This window comes from Amblyomma americanum, chromosome 1, assembly GCF_052857255.1.
Source record: "Amblyomma americanum isolate KBUSLIRL-KWMA chromosome 1, ASM5285725v1, whole genome shotgun sequence".
Taxonomy (NCBI): Eukaryota; Metazoa; Arthropoda; class Arachnida; order Ixodida; family Ixodidae; genus Amblyomma; species Amblyomma americanum.
In genome coordinates, this window is record NC_135497.1 from 309,890,254 (window position 1) to 309,903,056 (window position 12,803).

General features: G+C 48.9%; 1 pseudogene; it reads right to left on the reverse strand.

Moving 5' to 3' along the window:
- The window catches only part of LOC144120062 (uncharacterized), a 28,216-nt pseudogene extending 23,380 nt beyond the window's left edge, over positions 1–4,836 (reverse strand).
- Between the last annotated feature and the right edge of the window lie 7,967 nt (positions 4,837–12,803).

The window sequence follows — 12,803 nt, forward strand, 5'->3', positions numbered from 1 at the left end:
AATCCGTCTCACATAACTACGTGCACTCATTTTATCTCCTAGAGTACCTCGTCATGCACGGTTATATCGTGGGGTGTCTCGCTGCACGTGTGCCAGGGCCACCGTGAGTGTGCTTCGAAGCACACTATTATTTTGATGGCCTCATCTTTGTTAAGCACAGCCATTTTCCTGAGTGAGCGCCCTCTTTTACGACTGGGCAGGCTTGAACCCGAGTTACACGCGCGAGATAAAAGAAAGGAAATCAGGGAGGTTAATTAAGCAGGCATAATGTCCGGCTGGCCCACCGTACACAAGAAGGGAGGGCAATAAAGTGCGCGCATTGAGCGCACCGTGTCTTTGGGTGTATTGCTAATTTCAAACAAAACTGCGGACAACAGGCTCTGTGACCCAGTGTGTGCAGCTGCGTTGCGTTTCATTGAGAATGCGGAGCATTGTTGGGCTTGATGTATACGAAGGAAGAACGGCATAGCATCGCCCAAGAAACGGTGCCCCGCGTAGACTGGGCGTCCGTCGACGCGCGTAATGTCTAGTTTGCGCAACAAGGCGGCGAGCTGCGCTGCCACACACACATATCATCACCTGCAGCAGACACGAGGTGCTGTCGGCAGTGTCTGCAGCAGAGAACAGGTGAATGGCTGCAGGACGTGCTTTCTGAAGCTATACAGGAGTGAGCCTTCCACTCGCTAGACTGCCTTGCCTGCTCAGAGCGACATGCGCTCCCTCGTTTTCTGTCACGAAACTTATAAATGCGCATAAAAACAATGTCTTGCCACATGCATCCAGAATAATTTATTCTTTTGCCCAAGAACTAAGGGGTTAAGCAAAGCTGGTCAAAGTTTATGCAATGGTCTTAGTGTAACGGCTGAGCGTTGGCTCCGAGTGGTTTTATAGTTGAAACACCGCCTCTGTATAAGCGTTAATTTTCAGACGTTTGCTCATTCCATTTGAGCGACTCGCCGTCCTGCATAACGCGCATGTGCTCCGCTATGCAAAGTATGAGAGCGTTTGTGTACTGCGTTCATATCATGCTCTCCCACCCCGCCCCAGGCGATACAGTGCATAGAATGCGTACGGCACGACCTACCTACCCTGCCTACACCCTCGGGCTCGGACGTTGGACGTTGCTCCGCACTTCTCTTATAAAGTTGATGCCATAGGAATGGGGACCAGCATGGGGAATATTGTGTCAGCAGTACAGCGGGGCGCTATAGAGTCCGAACTGTTTCCTAGCACAAGTGTTTTTTTTTTATGTGACGTAATAAAAAGAGGGAGATTTTAGGAGATTATTTACATGACGTCGGGCCAACAACGAAAGAAAAATAGGATTCCCAGCTAGCGTGGACGTAAACTATGAAAAGTGGACTGTGATGTGGGCAGCTTAAAACACTTCGTCACGAGTAGTCATGCACGTCAGCCCGTTTACCATCTCGCTATGTTCTACAGCAGGGTCGCCACCTTCGTCATTTCTATCTCGAGCAAATAGCCACAATGCTTACAATGCTCATCGGAAACCAGGGAATGGTGTTTCCCCGCGGACGCAGCGTTCTGCTTAGTGTAAGAAACCAGAATTATTTCTTTCTGCTGCTTGTCACTGAAAAAAACTGATACGTATGGGGAACTTGCGCTGAAGTTTGCGGTGCCGACTGCAGCGCCATAACACTATAGAGGTTTGGTTTGTTGGTTAGCCTATGAATAGTTCACTCATATTCGGCACTTGCCTTGTCGATTGTAGCTTCTAATTCTAAAGTTCGCTTGACCTCATATTGAAACAGGCACTGTTCGATATTTCTTGCATGTGAGCCTGCCCACAGCTAAGAATGCGCCCATTCCTACCGCGTATGCACTCTGGATGACAACGGCTGCCTGACGCAACTGAAACCCAGCAAATTTTCTGTTCCAGTCCTAACTGAAAAAAATTGTGGCCACATCCGCGAATGCTGGTTGAGGGTAAATCAGGAATGCATTCGCCTTTCTTCTTCTCATATCTTCCTTCTCCTCATGATTGCTAAGCGCCACTGGGCTTCAGTGTCGGAGTGCACAGGTTGCGATTCGTGCAAAGTACCACGCCTTCCCTCGGCATAGCATCCTATATAATTCTCGCGACTCTAAGCGCGACCGCGCGAAGAGAGGTGTAGAGGGCTGCGTACAAGAGTTACACCGCCTTTCCCCTTTCCCTAGGCAGCACAAGGACAAAAGGTAGCATGGACGAAGTTTGCGTCTTCTGATAAGTGACCTATCAGGTGCCCTATTTGCTGCTGCAATCGTTTTATGTTCCGACGCAAGAAACGACGTTTACCAAATTATTCCACATATGCCAACTTGGGCTTGTTCTCTTTCTTTTTCACCGGGCCACCCGTGAAAGACGCGGTCGTCTCAAAATTTAACCTTCCCGTTGCAGGTGCACTGAGCAAAGGATTATTGCGCAATAAGTGCGCTCATTCTTTGCGAGCACCTCGCCGCCTCACCTGTGTGTTCCAGGCCGCGGCGAACACTATTCTGTCGCCGGCTGAAATGTGTCGTCCCCATGCCACTCGCCGTTACACTGTATATTCTCATAGCCAGGCACAAACAAGCAAGCAAAACAACTACCATAACAACCAAATAAACAAGCATACAAACTAACAAGGGGCGAAGTTCTCAAATGGGGAAGACGACGGCAGTGTACGAAACAGCGTGCGTGCTGCTCTCCCTTCGTCGCGGAGCTGCTTTAAGGAACCGGCCCGTCGCGCAGTCCAATCGAATGCGCCTTGGACAGCGGCGCCGTCGAGGCAGCACTCAGCCAAAGTAACTCAAATAAGACGAACACGAGTGCGACCGTACTTTTGTGTAGCAGCACGTGTCAGTGCATGCGCAAGAATTCAATCTCAGAACTCATGAATATTTTGGGCGACGTAAAAACGGATAAAGGATCTTTGCTGCTCGGTGAAAGAGTTAGAGATAGGGAGAAACGCGAAGGGGACGGATCGAGGCCGCATCAGAGCAGGTGCAACTTAAACTGCGCCTGCGCGCGGGTGCAAGAAGCGATGTGAGGAGAGAGCGATGGAAATGAAAAAAAAAACAGTAAATAGGTAATGCGAAAAGGAAAGATTTATTCGATTCTAGGGAAAACCTTTTTAAGCTTGATAGTTTTGCTCCCTCGTAAAGTTTGTCCCATTGAAGAGCGGCGTTTGAATTGGATAGGAAAACCGGCTTTTAAGGGGGGACATGGGTCTTTGAGCTTCTTTTTTTATTTACAGACCAAATTTGATGAAACTGTAGACTTATTCAGTTTTTTTCGCTGATTTCAAATATGCAATTTGTTTATTTCTAGGCCAATTAGTTCTTGAGATATTAATATATATCATGCCATTGTCTGCTCAAACAATAGAAGAAAATGGGCAATCAGATACTTAATTTTAATACGTGGGTAGATACTACAATGTGTGAGGAATGCAACGCTGGAAGCAGTTTTCAAATTAAGCTAATGATATAGATTTAGCAGCCTAATGAACTTGGTGCTCGAAACATGGTCATTGGAGTGAAAAAAAACAAGAAAATAAAAAAATTGGAAGGTAAAAATTAAAAACCTGTTCCCAGCGTTGCATGCGTTATGCTTCCAGCTGCACAATACAAAAAGCATTGTAGCTCTAGCAGCTCTAAGTGCTGAGATACACCTCGAGCAAACTTCCAACTTGACACAAAACACAGTTTTGAGAAAATGGCAAAAAACAAGCAGAACAATATTTAATGAGGAAAAGCTAAAAATATTTACATTCAAAAAGGGCTAATAGGCACCAGGCATATAACCTGATTGGCTTTTGCCACCATCATGGCGCTTTCTTAGGGCCCGTTGCATGTTCGCGTTCTCAGCATGCTTGCGTGCTGATGCCTTCCTTCTGCGCAGGTCCTTCTCCAGCATGCGCTTTTTACTTTCGTTGCTTGGATTCAAGCCCAGCTCGCTGAGGATCGCTCTTGATGCTGCTACATTTCCAGCATTGAATTTGAGAACGGCTTCAGCTACAGCAGCCTCCACCGCGAACAGTGATGCATGGGAGTGCTTTGGAGCAAGTGCCCATACCATAGAATGTAGGCTTTCATTATTGTTCTGCGTTTTGCCACGCAGGCATCGCTCCAGCAGCTTCTTGTCCGAGAGGCGCTGATATATGGGAAGCAGGGCCTCACAAACATGGGGGGGCAGGTTCCTGGGATGCTTTGGTGCTGGCTCACCCCTGGCCTTTGCCGCATTTTGCTTGCACCAGGAGCTCGGCCCCGTTGGGCAAAATGTATGGTTGCTTTTTGCATCATTAGATGTGATGTGATGAAATGTGGCCATCACCGCCCTCTGCATGGAATCTACATCTTTGTGGGTCTTCAGAGCCCACCCATATTAGGAGCTCATTTTGTTTATCAGATCTACCATTAGGTTGCCCCTTCCACTGAGGCTTTTGGAGCCACAGCTACTGCATTCTGCTAAGCAGTACCCATGCGTTTCTCCACATGGTTCACGCAGTCCTCTTTGTTTATGGGTATATACCCATACACCTTCTCTTCTTCCAACGCAAGGTAGATCCTGCTGTCACCGTCGCAAAGTACAGTAGTGTACCGCAGGTTGTGGCGCTCGAGGGACCTCTTGAACAGGATCAGGGCAGCCTCCACTTCCATCTCTCCTGCCTTTTTCGTCGTGTTCTTTTGGCACACATGGCTGGCTGTCCATGATCCATATGAGGGGTCGTCCTCATTTGGGCCTGACTCGCATCCGGCGCAGAAATTGCTCAGCACGACATAGTCAAGTACCAAGCCACTGAACAGTTCAATTACTGCCCCGACGCCAATGTGGGAAGTGTGCCCGCGCGTCATCCACGACCCGTCGTATGAAACGGCGATGTTGCCAGGATTACTCACGTTCAGTTCTGCGTAAAGTTCGCGAACGGACTGCGCGCACTTACTGGTCAGTTTTCGTGCCGCGCGACTAGCAGCAGGCATCAGCTTGCCTTTCAGATGCGACTGCCACGTTTTTGTGTGCAGAGCCCGATGGCTGATATTCATTGCCGAAAAAATATCATTTAATGCCGTTTGGCGATTGCCAGTGGCCAGCATCGCACGCGTGGTGAGGACATTCACGGTGAAAGGATTCACTTTCTGCGTACCTTCGACGCGCGGCGAACTCCATGTCGACGACGTGTCGCCGCAATCATGCACACAATGTGCAGCTTGACCGCAAGGCTATATTCACGTTCATCTCTCAATATTTTAAAAACTCCAGAGCAGGATCTGCACTTCGCGAACTCGAGCAGAGCGTTCACTGAATCCAAACACACAATCGTGAACAAAGTTCCATTGTGCAGCTGAACCGCGGTGTCGTCGCTGTCAGCAAGAAGCTCTTTCTTCCCATCTGTTGCTGCCGTTGCTGAAAGGCTCTCTACCAAGTCCGCTGCTATTTTTTTGCGTTCTTCGCTTCAGAAGGCTGGAAAAATATCGTGTCGTGGCGTACGCGGCCACTGTTGGTACCGCTTTCGGGTGTCGGGTCCGTTAGGCCTAGCGCGGCAGTGCCGGCGGCCCCGTCGCTGGGCGCGTGAAGCTCTTCTCCTTGGGCACACTGCGGTGAGGCGGTGCGCGGTTTGAAATTATCGCTCAACGAACGCTTCACCTTCTTCCCGAGCTGGTGCCTGGCAAGAAATTTTAACGACCTGCGATTCATTGCGTACTGCACCGGAGTCAACGCACAACAAAATGGCACTTGGTCTGCAGCGTCAACAACGGCCAGCGCGTCTTGCAGACGGCGGAGACAGATTCAGCCAATCCGCTAGCGCACACGTGTCACGTGCCCTGAGTAACGAATGAAGTTGCGCGTAGGACCTTTATTTTGGCGCATTTTTTTTCTGCAACCAATGGGCGGACGGAGACATCGGTGGCGGGAAATTGAAGAAGAAAGGTCGCTCTCTCAAACGAGACCAATATGGCTCCGATAGCATGCATAGAATAGGAGCTGCGCGCCACGGAAAAAGTGCCGTTTTGATGTCAATTTCGGATCAGATTCAGTGGATATCGGCGGTAAAATTGGTACTGCGCGAAAACTACTGATCCTAGATGCATGAAACTTCGCAGACTGGAGAAGAACAGGCAACAGATTTCAGAAATAGCATTTTCAAAAAATCGATTTTTTTGGCAATTTTTTTACCTCTAAGACCCGTGTCCCCCCTTAAAGCACACTTTCTCGAGTGTCCTATAAAGAGGGTGAGGAGAAAAAAAAAGAAAGAGAAGGGGGTCTCAGCTTACGTATAGAGAAAGCGAGCGACGACGAACGCAGCTGGAAACTTTCAACTCAAGGCGTTCCTGTCTCCCCTTCAGCAGTGACTGAGTTTTTTTTTCGTTGTTAGTTTTCGGTATTCTTTGTTTCTTGATTTTTTCTTCTGATGGCTTTGCTTTGTTTGCTTGCAGAACTTTGTAGGCTCTTAGATGCATATACTAGCGCAAGCGAAGTGTTGCTCACTACGAAGATGGCGTGTTCCGTCTTCAGTCATTCGTTTTCTTGCTCAAATCTATAGCATATTACACTCGTGTCATAAAACATGTTCAGTCTTTATCACTTAGAAGCAGTCCGGGAGCCACTTACTGTTCGTCGCGATGGCGTAAAGGAGCACGAGGGAAAGGGCGGGATACATTTCTTCCGTCCAGGTTCAAAAACGCCGCTCAGCTCCTGCAAACGTAGAGAAAAGAGAGATTAGCGAGACTCGCTGAAAGCGCAAGCACCCTTCACTGGCAGCAGCGGCGCTGTTACAGGCAACGACACTATTCGAAGCGAACACCTATATCTTTTGCAATGAAGGGTTTCCAAAGCCTTGCCCTTTTCCGTCGCACTTGTACAGCCGCCGTAGACTCCGAAATTAATCGAACTCGCTACTCCCTTGCGCTAAAAATATTCTACATCATCATTGCATCGCTACTTGAGCAAAAACATGAAGCATGGGTCAACCAACGATGCGCATGAAGATTTCGCTAGTTCGAGTTGTCGCTGCCTGACGGCGGACGTAGAGGGTAGTGAGTCTGTTGGGCGGAGTTGGCCCTGGTGACTATTTCAACACAGCGACACTTCTTAAAGCACTGAGAGCAAGAGTGAGAAAAAAGTAAAGCACTGAAAACTTTTGTTCTTGTCCGTTCTTCAAGATTACGTTTTGAGTAACGTTGTGCTGTCTACTTGCGCAAACTCTTGTTTTCTTTTTTCTTTTGCCTTGTACCGATGAAGTAAGATGCTGTCCAGGCTTTTACGTGAACCCAAGAACAGGACGAGCCAGCTTGCTGGAATTAACTTTACCGGTCGGGCTCAGGTAAACGCTAGCCATTCGAACTGAACGCTCGACGGGTCGGACTAAGTCAAATGGCCGGTGCTAGATAGACTGACCAAGAAAGATCTCATTCGGCGAAGCCCGTGTAAACAAGGTAGGGTCGGCGTTGCTCGGGTACTCAGTCCCCCCAGCAGAAATCGCAAGTTTCTTGCGCGCACTTTTGCTTCGCCTCGACGCCAGGGACCATAATGATCTTTGCCTGCCACGAGCGAGGCCACGTAAACGTGGTCGGCTGGGCTTTCTAAACCTGACTCCTGGCTCAACCTGCTCGCGCGGGATGCACGTAAACGAATTTTCTCTGACCTTGATCTCAGAATTTTCAAATGCGTTTGCACATTAATATTCTCGGGCGCTCTCGTTACTTCTGGACGTGTTTCCAGAAGTCCGCACCAATGGGCTTCAGTGCGCTTTTGTCATTTCTGTAGCTTACAGCCAACTGATAATTGCAGTCACGACGCAGGGCCATTGTTTTGGCGCCACTGTTCGGTCACACCCGCCAGCACACACGCACTTACACATCAACGCTCGGAATTCGCAGTTGACATACAAAGGCATGGAAACTTGGAGGCTTGCATTCACGAATATCCCCGGCACGCCACTCACTGAGTGCACAAATATCGTATAATAAAGTTGCAACTCTATGCTGCAAATGCAACTTCCTTTTTCTCGGGGAAAGTACGATGTTCGTTGGGATACCCCTACACATACCCTCGAGCCAAACAACGGCCAATTTGTCGGAGAAACACCGTGTATGCACTTGCGAAACGGCTTTAATGCGGCTGGTGAAAAAAGTTATCCGGTGACGCAGCGTTCAAACTCCGGCTCCAGGGCTAGCAGTCTCGTCCCTCAGTCGAGGTACTTTCCACTGCGCGATCAATACATCCTGTGCCGGCAGAAGTGATACAGCCCCGGGCAACGTGGTACGCGGATGTGCAGCATTCGTCGCCTCATCCGCATATCGATAATGTGCCTAGGCGCGCCGAAAGTGCGCTCCTGCCCAACTGTTCGTTTCCCGGAACGGATAAAAACTGGCAAATATTCTCGCCGAGCGCACAAATCCTTATGCAGCACCGAAGATGCGCACGTGCAAAAAGGACTTCTGGGAAATTTATGCAAAAAAAAACTTTCATGGCATAAAAAGGTCTGCCATTGCGCGTAAGGTTTAGCGTGCGCAGCGCCGCTTGCGGCGGAGAGTTTCTCGAGTTTTTATTGCCGAAGTGGGCTACTGCGTAACATGCAGAAAAGTTTGAGGACCATGTTCGCAGCACTTCGTCGGGTACCTATCACCGCGAGTAGCTTTTATGAATCGCGCAGGTGTCCTGCGAACAGCCCAGTGTGGTCACGTTCGAGTTTCAGTTGGTTCATTGCCCGTCAGGATGAAAAGTGAAAAAAAAAACATAAATCTCTCGCCAAGTACTTTTTTTACGAGTGTTTAGTGTTACTCTTCACACCTGCGTAACTGGTCCACTTACCATTTCCAAGGTGACGTGTTCTGTCAGTGAGGAAGTGTTGCTGTAGCGAAAGTACACGTAGCGTGTTCGGCAGTGATTCTCCGTGTGTAACGCACACTCACAACCAACACGTTACGAGTAAGAAATCTTATGATGAGCAACGGGAAGAGTATAAGGTGTGCATGAAACCGTCGCCCCTCGGACGCCCTTTGTGCGACTTCTATGCCGTGCTCGCGTTGCAGCACACATCTGGCGAGCTCGAACGTCAAGCGCATGTAACATTAACGGACACCGCGAGCAGCTAAGGGAGAGAGGTTCCATGGCTTACTACTGAGCAGGTACCTCGGTGGTTGATCCTTCCTTAACCGTGCGCCTTATATGAATTCCACTGTCGTTCACTTTATCTGTGGTGGATGCATGTCTTACTTCATGCAACGGATCAGAAGAAGCCAGGGGAAAGGAATGTGTTCCTCTTTTCATCTGGCGGTTTCTACTGTTTTGGAAGCGGGCGGGTTTATGGCTGAAATAAGTAACCGGTCAAGCGTTCTTCCCCGGAACCGCCATGAAAACGAGTGATAAATAAATACCGAGGCACTGTCAGGAAGCCTCTGTGAAACCAATGAATGCTGATATTCATTTTTAATCAGTTTATGATAAAATCTTCAAACGAGTCGTTTGCCTGTTTGGACCACCCTAGAGCAAATTTGAAAGCGGTTTTGCGTAAATACAAAAAGATTAGAAGCGGAAGGACATTTGCTCGAGGTCAGCAGTCATAGGTGCAGCTCACGACTCCTGACCTCGCGCCTGAGAGTCCCTTAGTCACGTTCTACGCGTGTGAGGCTTGCACAAGGAAGAAAAACTGCGCGCCTGAACTTTATTTAAAAATCGCATTTGCAGTGTTCATGCCGCGAGCCCTCCAAATAAACGAACCGAAAACCGGAATCTTAAAAAAAAATAAAGACGATAATGTGCGCTACCCATCCAGCATAGTTTTGAGCGATCGCATAAAGTATTTTCGGCTTCACTACACCGCGTATTCAATGCAAACAACTTAATTAAGGGCCAGCCTGCACCTCGACTTATTCACGACGACCTTTAGCATTTTCTTGCCTGTAAAGAATGCAGCACCTCAGTGAGACCCGTGATGCAGTGAAGCACGAAAAACGCACGGGCGCAGTGGATCTGTCAGGCAGGTAATTTGCATCGGCTCGCTCGCACAAATATATGTTCACTAAATCGCTCAAATGAAATGCCTGCTCTAGAGCGGCAGTGTCTTAGGTTTCATGGGTATATTTCTGTCTACCGCAAGGATTACATACCTGTAGAAAGGTCTCAAGGCGGTAAAAAGAATAGTGCACGCTTGTCAGGGAGAATATAACAGTGCATAGGCAGTATTTGTACACCTAATTCATGTTTTTAACGGAGGAACACAACTCAGCCTTGTTCACGACTCTAAATTTGTGGATCCTGTACTTCCGAACTGTTGGTCAAGCATGTAGAGCAACATGGCCTTTGTCGTCGCGGTACGCAGGCATCCGAAGAATGTTGTTTTTTCAGTTGAGCAATCCCACTTCTTCATGTGACCTTTTTGGGACGCTTTTTTTTTTCGTTTTATTTTGCGCACAAAAGTAACATCCCAAAAAAAAACAAGTCCTCGCAGGACGTCACACTAATCAGGGCCGGATTTAGCCCCGAATACGCCAATCTTAGGGACTTAAGAAAGTGGATAAAGCAAGGATAAGCGACGAAAGGTCCATGCGAATGCCTCGCCGGTGCTTTTACCGACTAAGTCGGAAGTTCTTCTGCCCTTTCACGAGGTCGCAGGATCCGATGAGGCGACCAGAAGGCGCCGTGGCCATCACACGCGGCAAAGACTGAGGCGTAAGGCAAGTAGATGGAGCTTAGTAGACTTCGGAGGCCATACCCTGTTTATCACGAAGCGCTTCGTGCTGCGCGGCATTTTTTTTTTCCTAATCATGGCCGGTGCTAGAAACTTGCCAATTTCAGGATTGTTACTCCTCCGCGCGTCTTTTGTCAAACAAGCGAGGCACGCTTTCGTGCCGCAACAGTTCCCAGTTGTGCTTCTTATTCACAGTTTCTACGCGCGAAAAGCAAATGCCTTCATGTTTAGGCGTCCACAGCGTATACATGCGAGTGCCTGTATCCTTCGTTTCCAAAGAGGCTTTCCCGGCGGTACCAAAGACGCATTGACTTGCAAGCAGCAGGAGAGTTGAGCCTGCGCCGTCGAAATAGAAAAATTTGCATTCAAGTGCGCCCCTCAGCACTGCGCCGCGTTTTTGTCAGCCTCGCGAACCAGAGACGCGAGAGGTTTACCAGCACCTAGCTTCGTTCGTCGCGGCGCGCACTTTGGCTGATACTCTCGGAGATCGAAATGAAGTAGGTGCTTTGCTACATACCTGGGAGATGGCCTGGGTACGCATGCTCGAACGGTCAGCCTAGGAGTCGTAAGCCTCAACCTAGCTAAGAAGGTTTCACACAAAATTGAATTCTGCGCGGGAAGATGTATTTCATCCTCCTGGAGTTTATTCCCTTGAAGACAATACTCTTTTCGTCAAACGAAACGTTCATAAGGGTGACGCGAGAGTATCGCAAAGTGCCCAGCGGTGGCGAAGTGGTTAGAGCGTTCACTTTGTATGAGGGAGCGCGGGGTTCAAATGCCAGTGCTGCCGGGTACCCACCAGTTTTCAAGTGGGTGCACGCTTTTCCCTGGCCAGATTCTGTCTTCTCTAGAGTGAACTGCTGGGGAAAAAAATGTTTCTTAGGACCCACCCCTTACAGGCGACAGCACGTCAAGACAGGGCGCTTGTCCATAAATTAGATATTTTTAATGGTGTGAGAAGAACTTCGTCAAGAATACTGCATCAGCATCATGATGTAAAAGTGTTAAGCACTTTGGATTGCTTTGCGTTTTAAATTGTGAAATATAATATATATACAGTTAAAACTCGATTTAACGAAGTTGAGGGGAGCCGTGAATTATTTCGTTAAATCGAGAACTTCGTTAAATTGAATGAGGCATTTCTTGGGCACATAATTCAGTACATTCGATTACAGTAAAACCTCGTTAAAACGTACCCGCTTAAACAGTACTTTCGTTTTAAAAGTAGTAAAGTCAAGTCCCCGACTGAGCACCCATTGAACATAATGCATTTTGCATCCGCATAAACCGTACCAGCTTATCGCGGTCGTATCGGTTAGCACGTACCATTTTCACTTTTCGTCGCACTCGCGCGTGACGAATACACGCCGGTAGCACCGACCCAAAGGACGGTTCGGCTAGCGGCGCAAAAATCTTCCCTAAATACCGCCGACGGGACGGCAAGCCACACAGCTAATGACAAATTGGCGCCAAAGTTGGTAATCATACAACCAGCGCAATCTTTGGGGGTCCGTATGGTCATCGTCATGACCCCCCGCACTACTTTCGAGTGGATAGCGCCAACACCACGACCGGCGCCGCTAGCGCGTATGAAAAGAAACAACAAAAATTCTTACTCGACAAGAAAGGCCCGAGGGGACTACAAATTTATTTTCCGCCAAAGAAGTCGGTGATCTTTACCTGCGTGCGCTTTGTGAGCAACGGCCGCACCGATTTCTCGTAGGTCTGAAGTGCGTCCAGCGCGTCTTCCGTCCCCTCGTGTGCGCCGGCAAAATGTCGCAGCAGATGGAGAGCATCCATCACCTGACCTGGTGTCGGCACGGGAGCTTCGGCACCTGCAGGGTCGTCGGCAGCGTCTTCAGCCGTCACTCCCTCCACGCTTCCTACAAGCCGCAACATATCGGCATCAGTCAAAACTTCCGTTGTGACTGCGTTTGCGTCGGCGTTCACGTAGTCTGAGAAACTTATGCCTGTGGGCACTTCATCCACTGAGCGAAGGTGTTCCCAGGCATCTTCATCCTCGTGCACGGCGCTCGCGCAGTCCGGACCAGCTTCGGCAGTTTCAGGGCCTAGTGTACCGAAACCGGCAGTCCTGAAACAGTTGACAATTATCGACGGCCTCAATGCTCT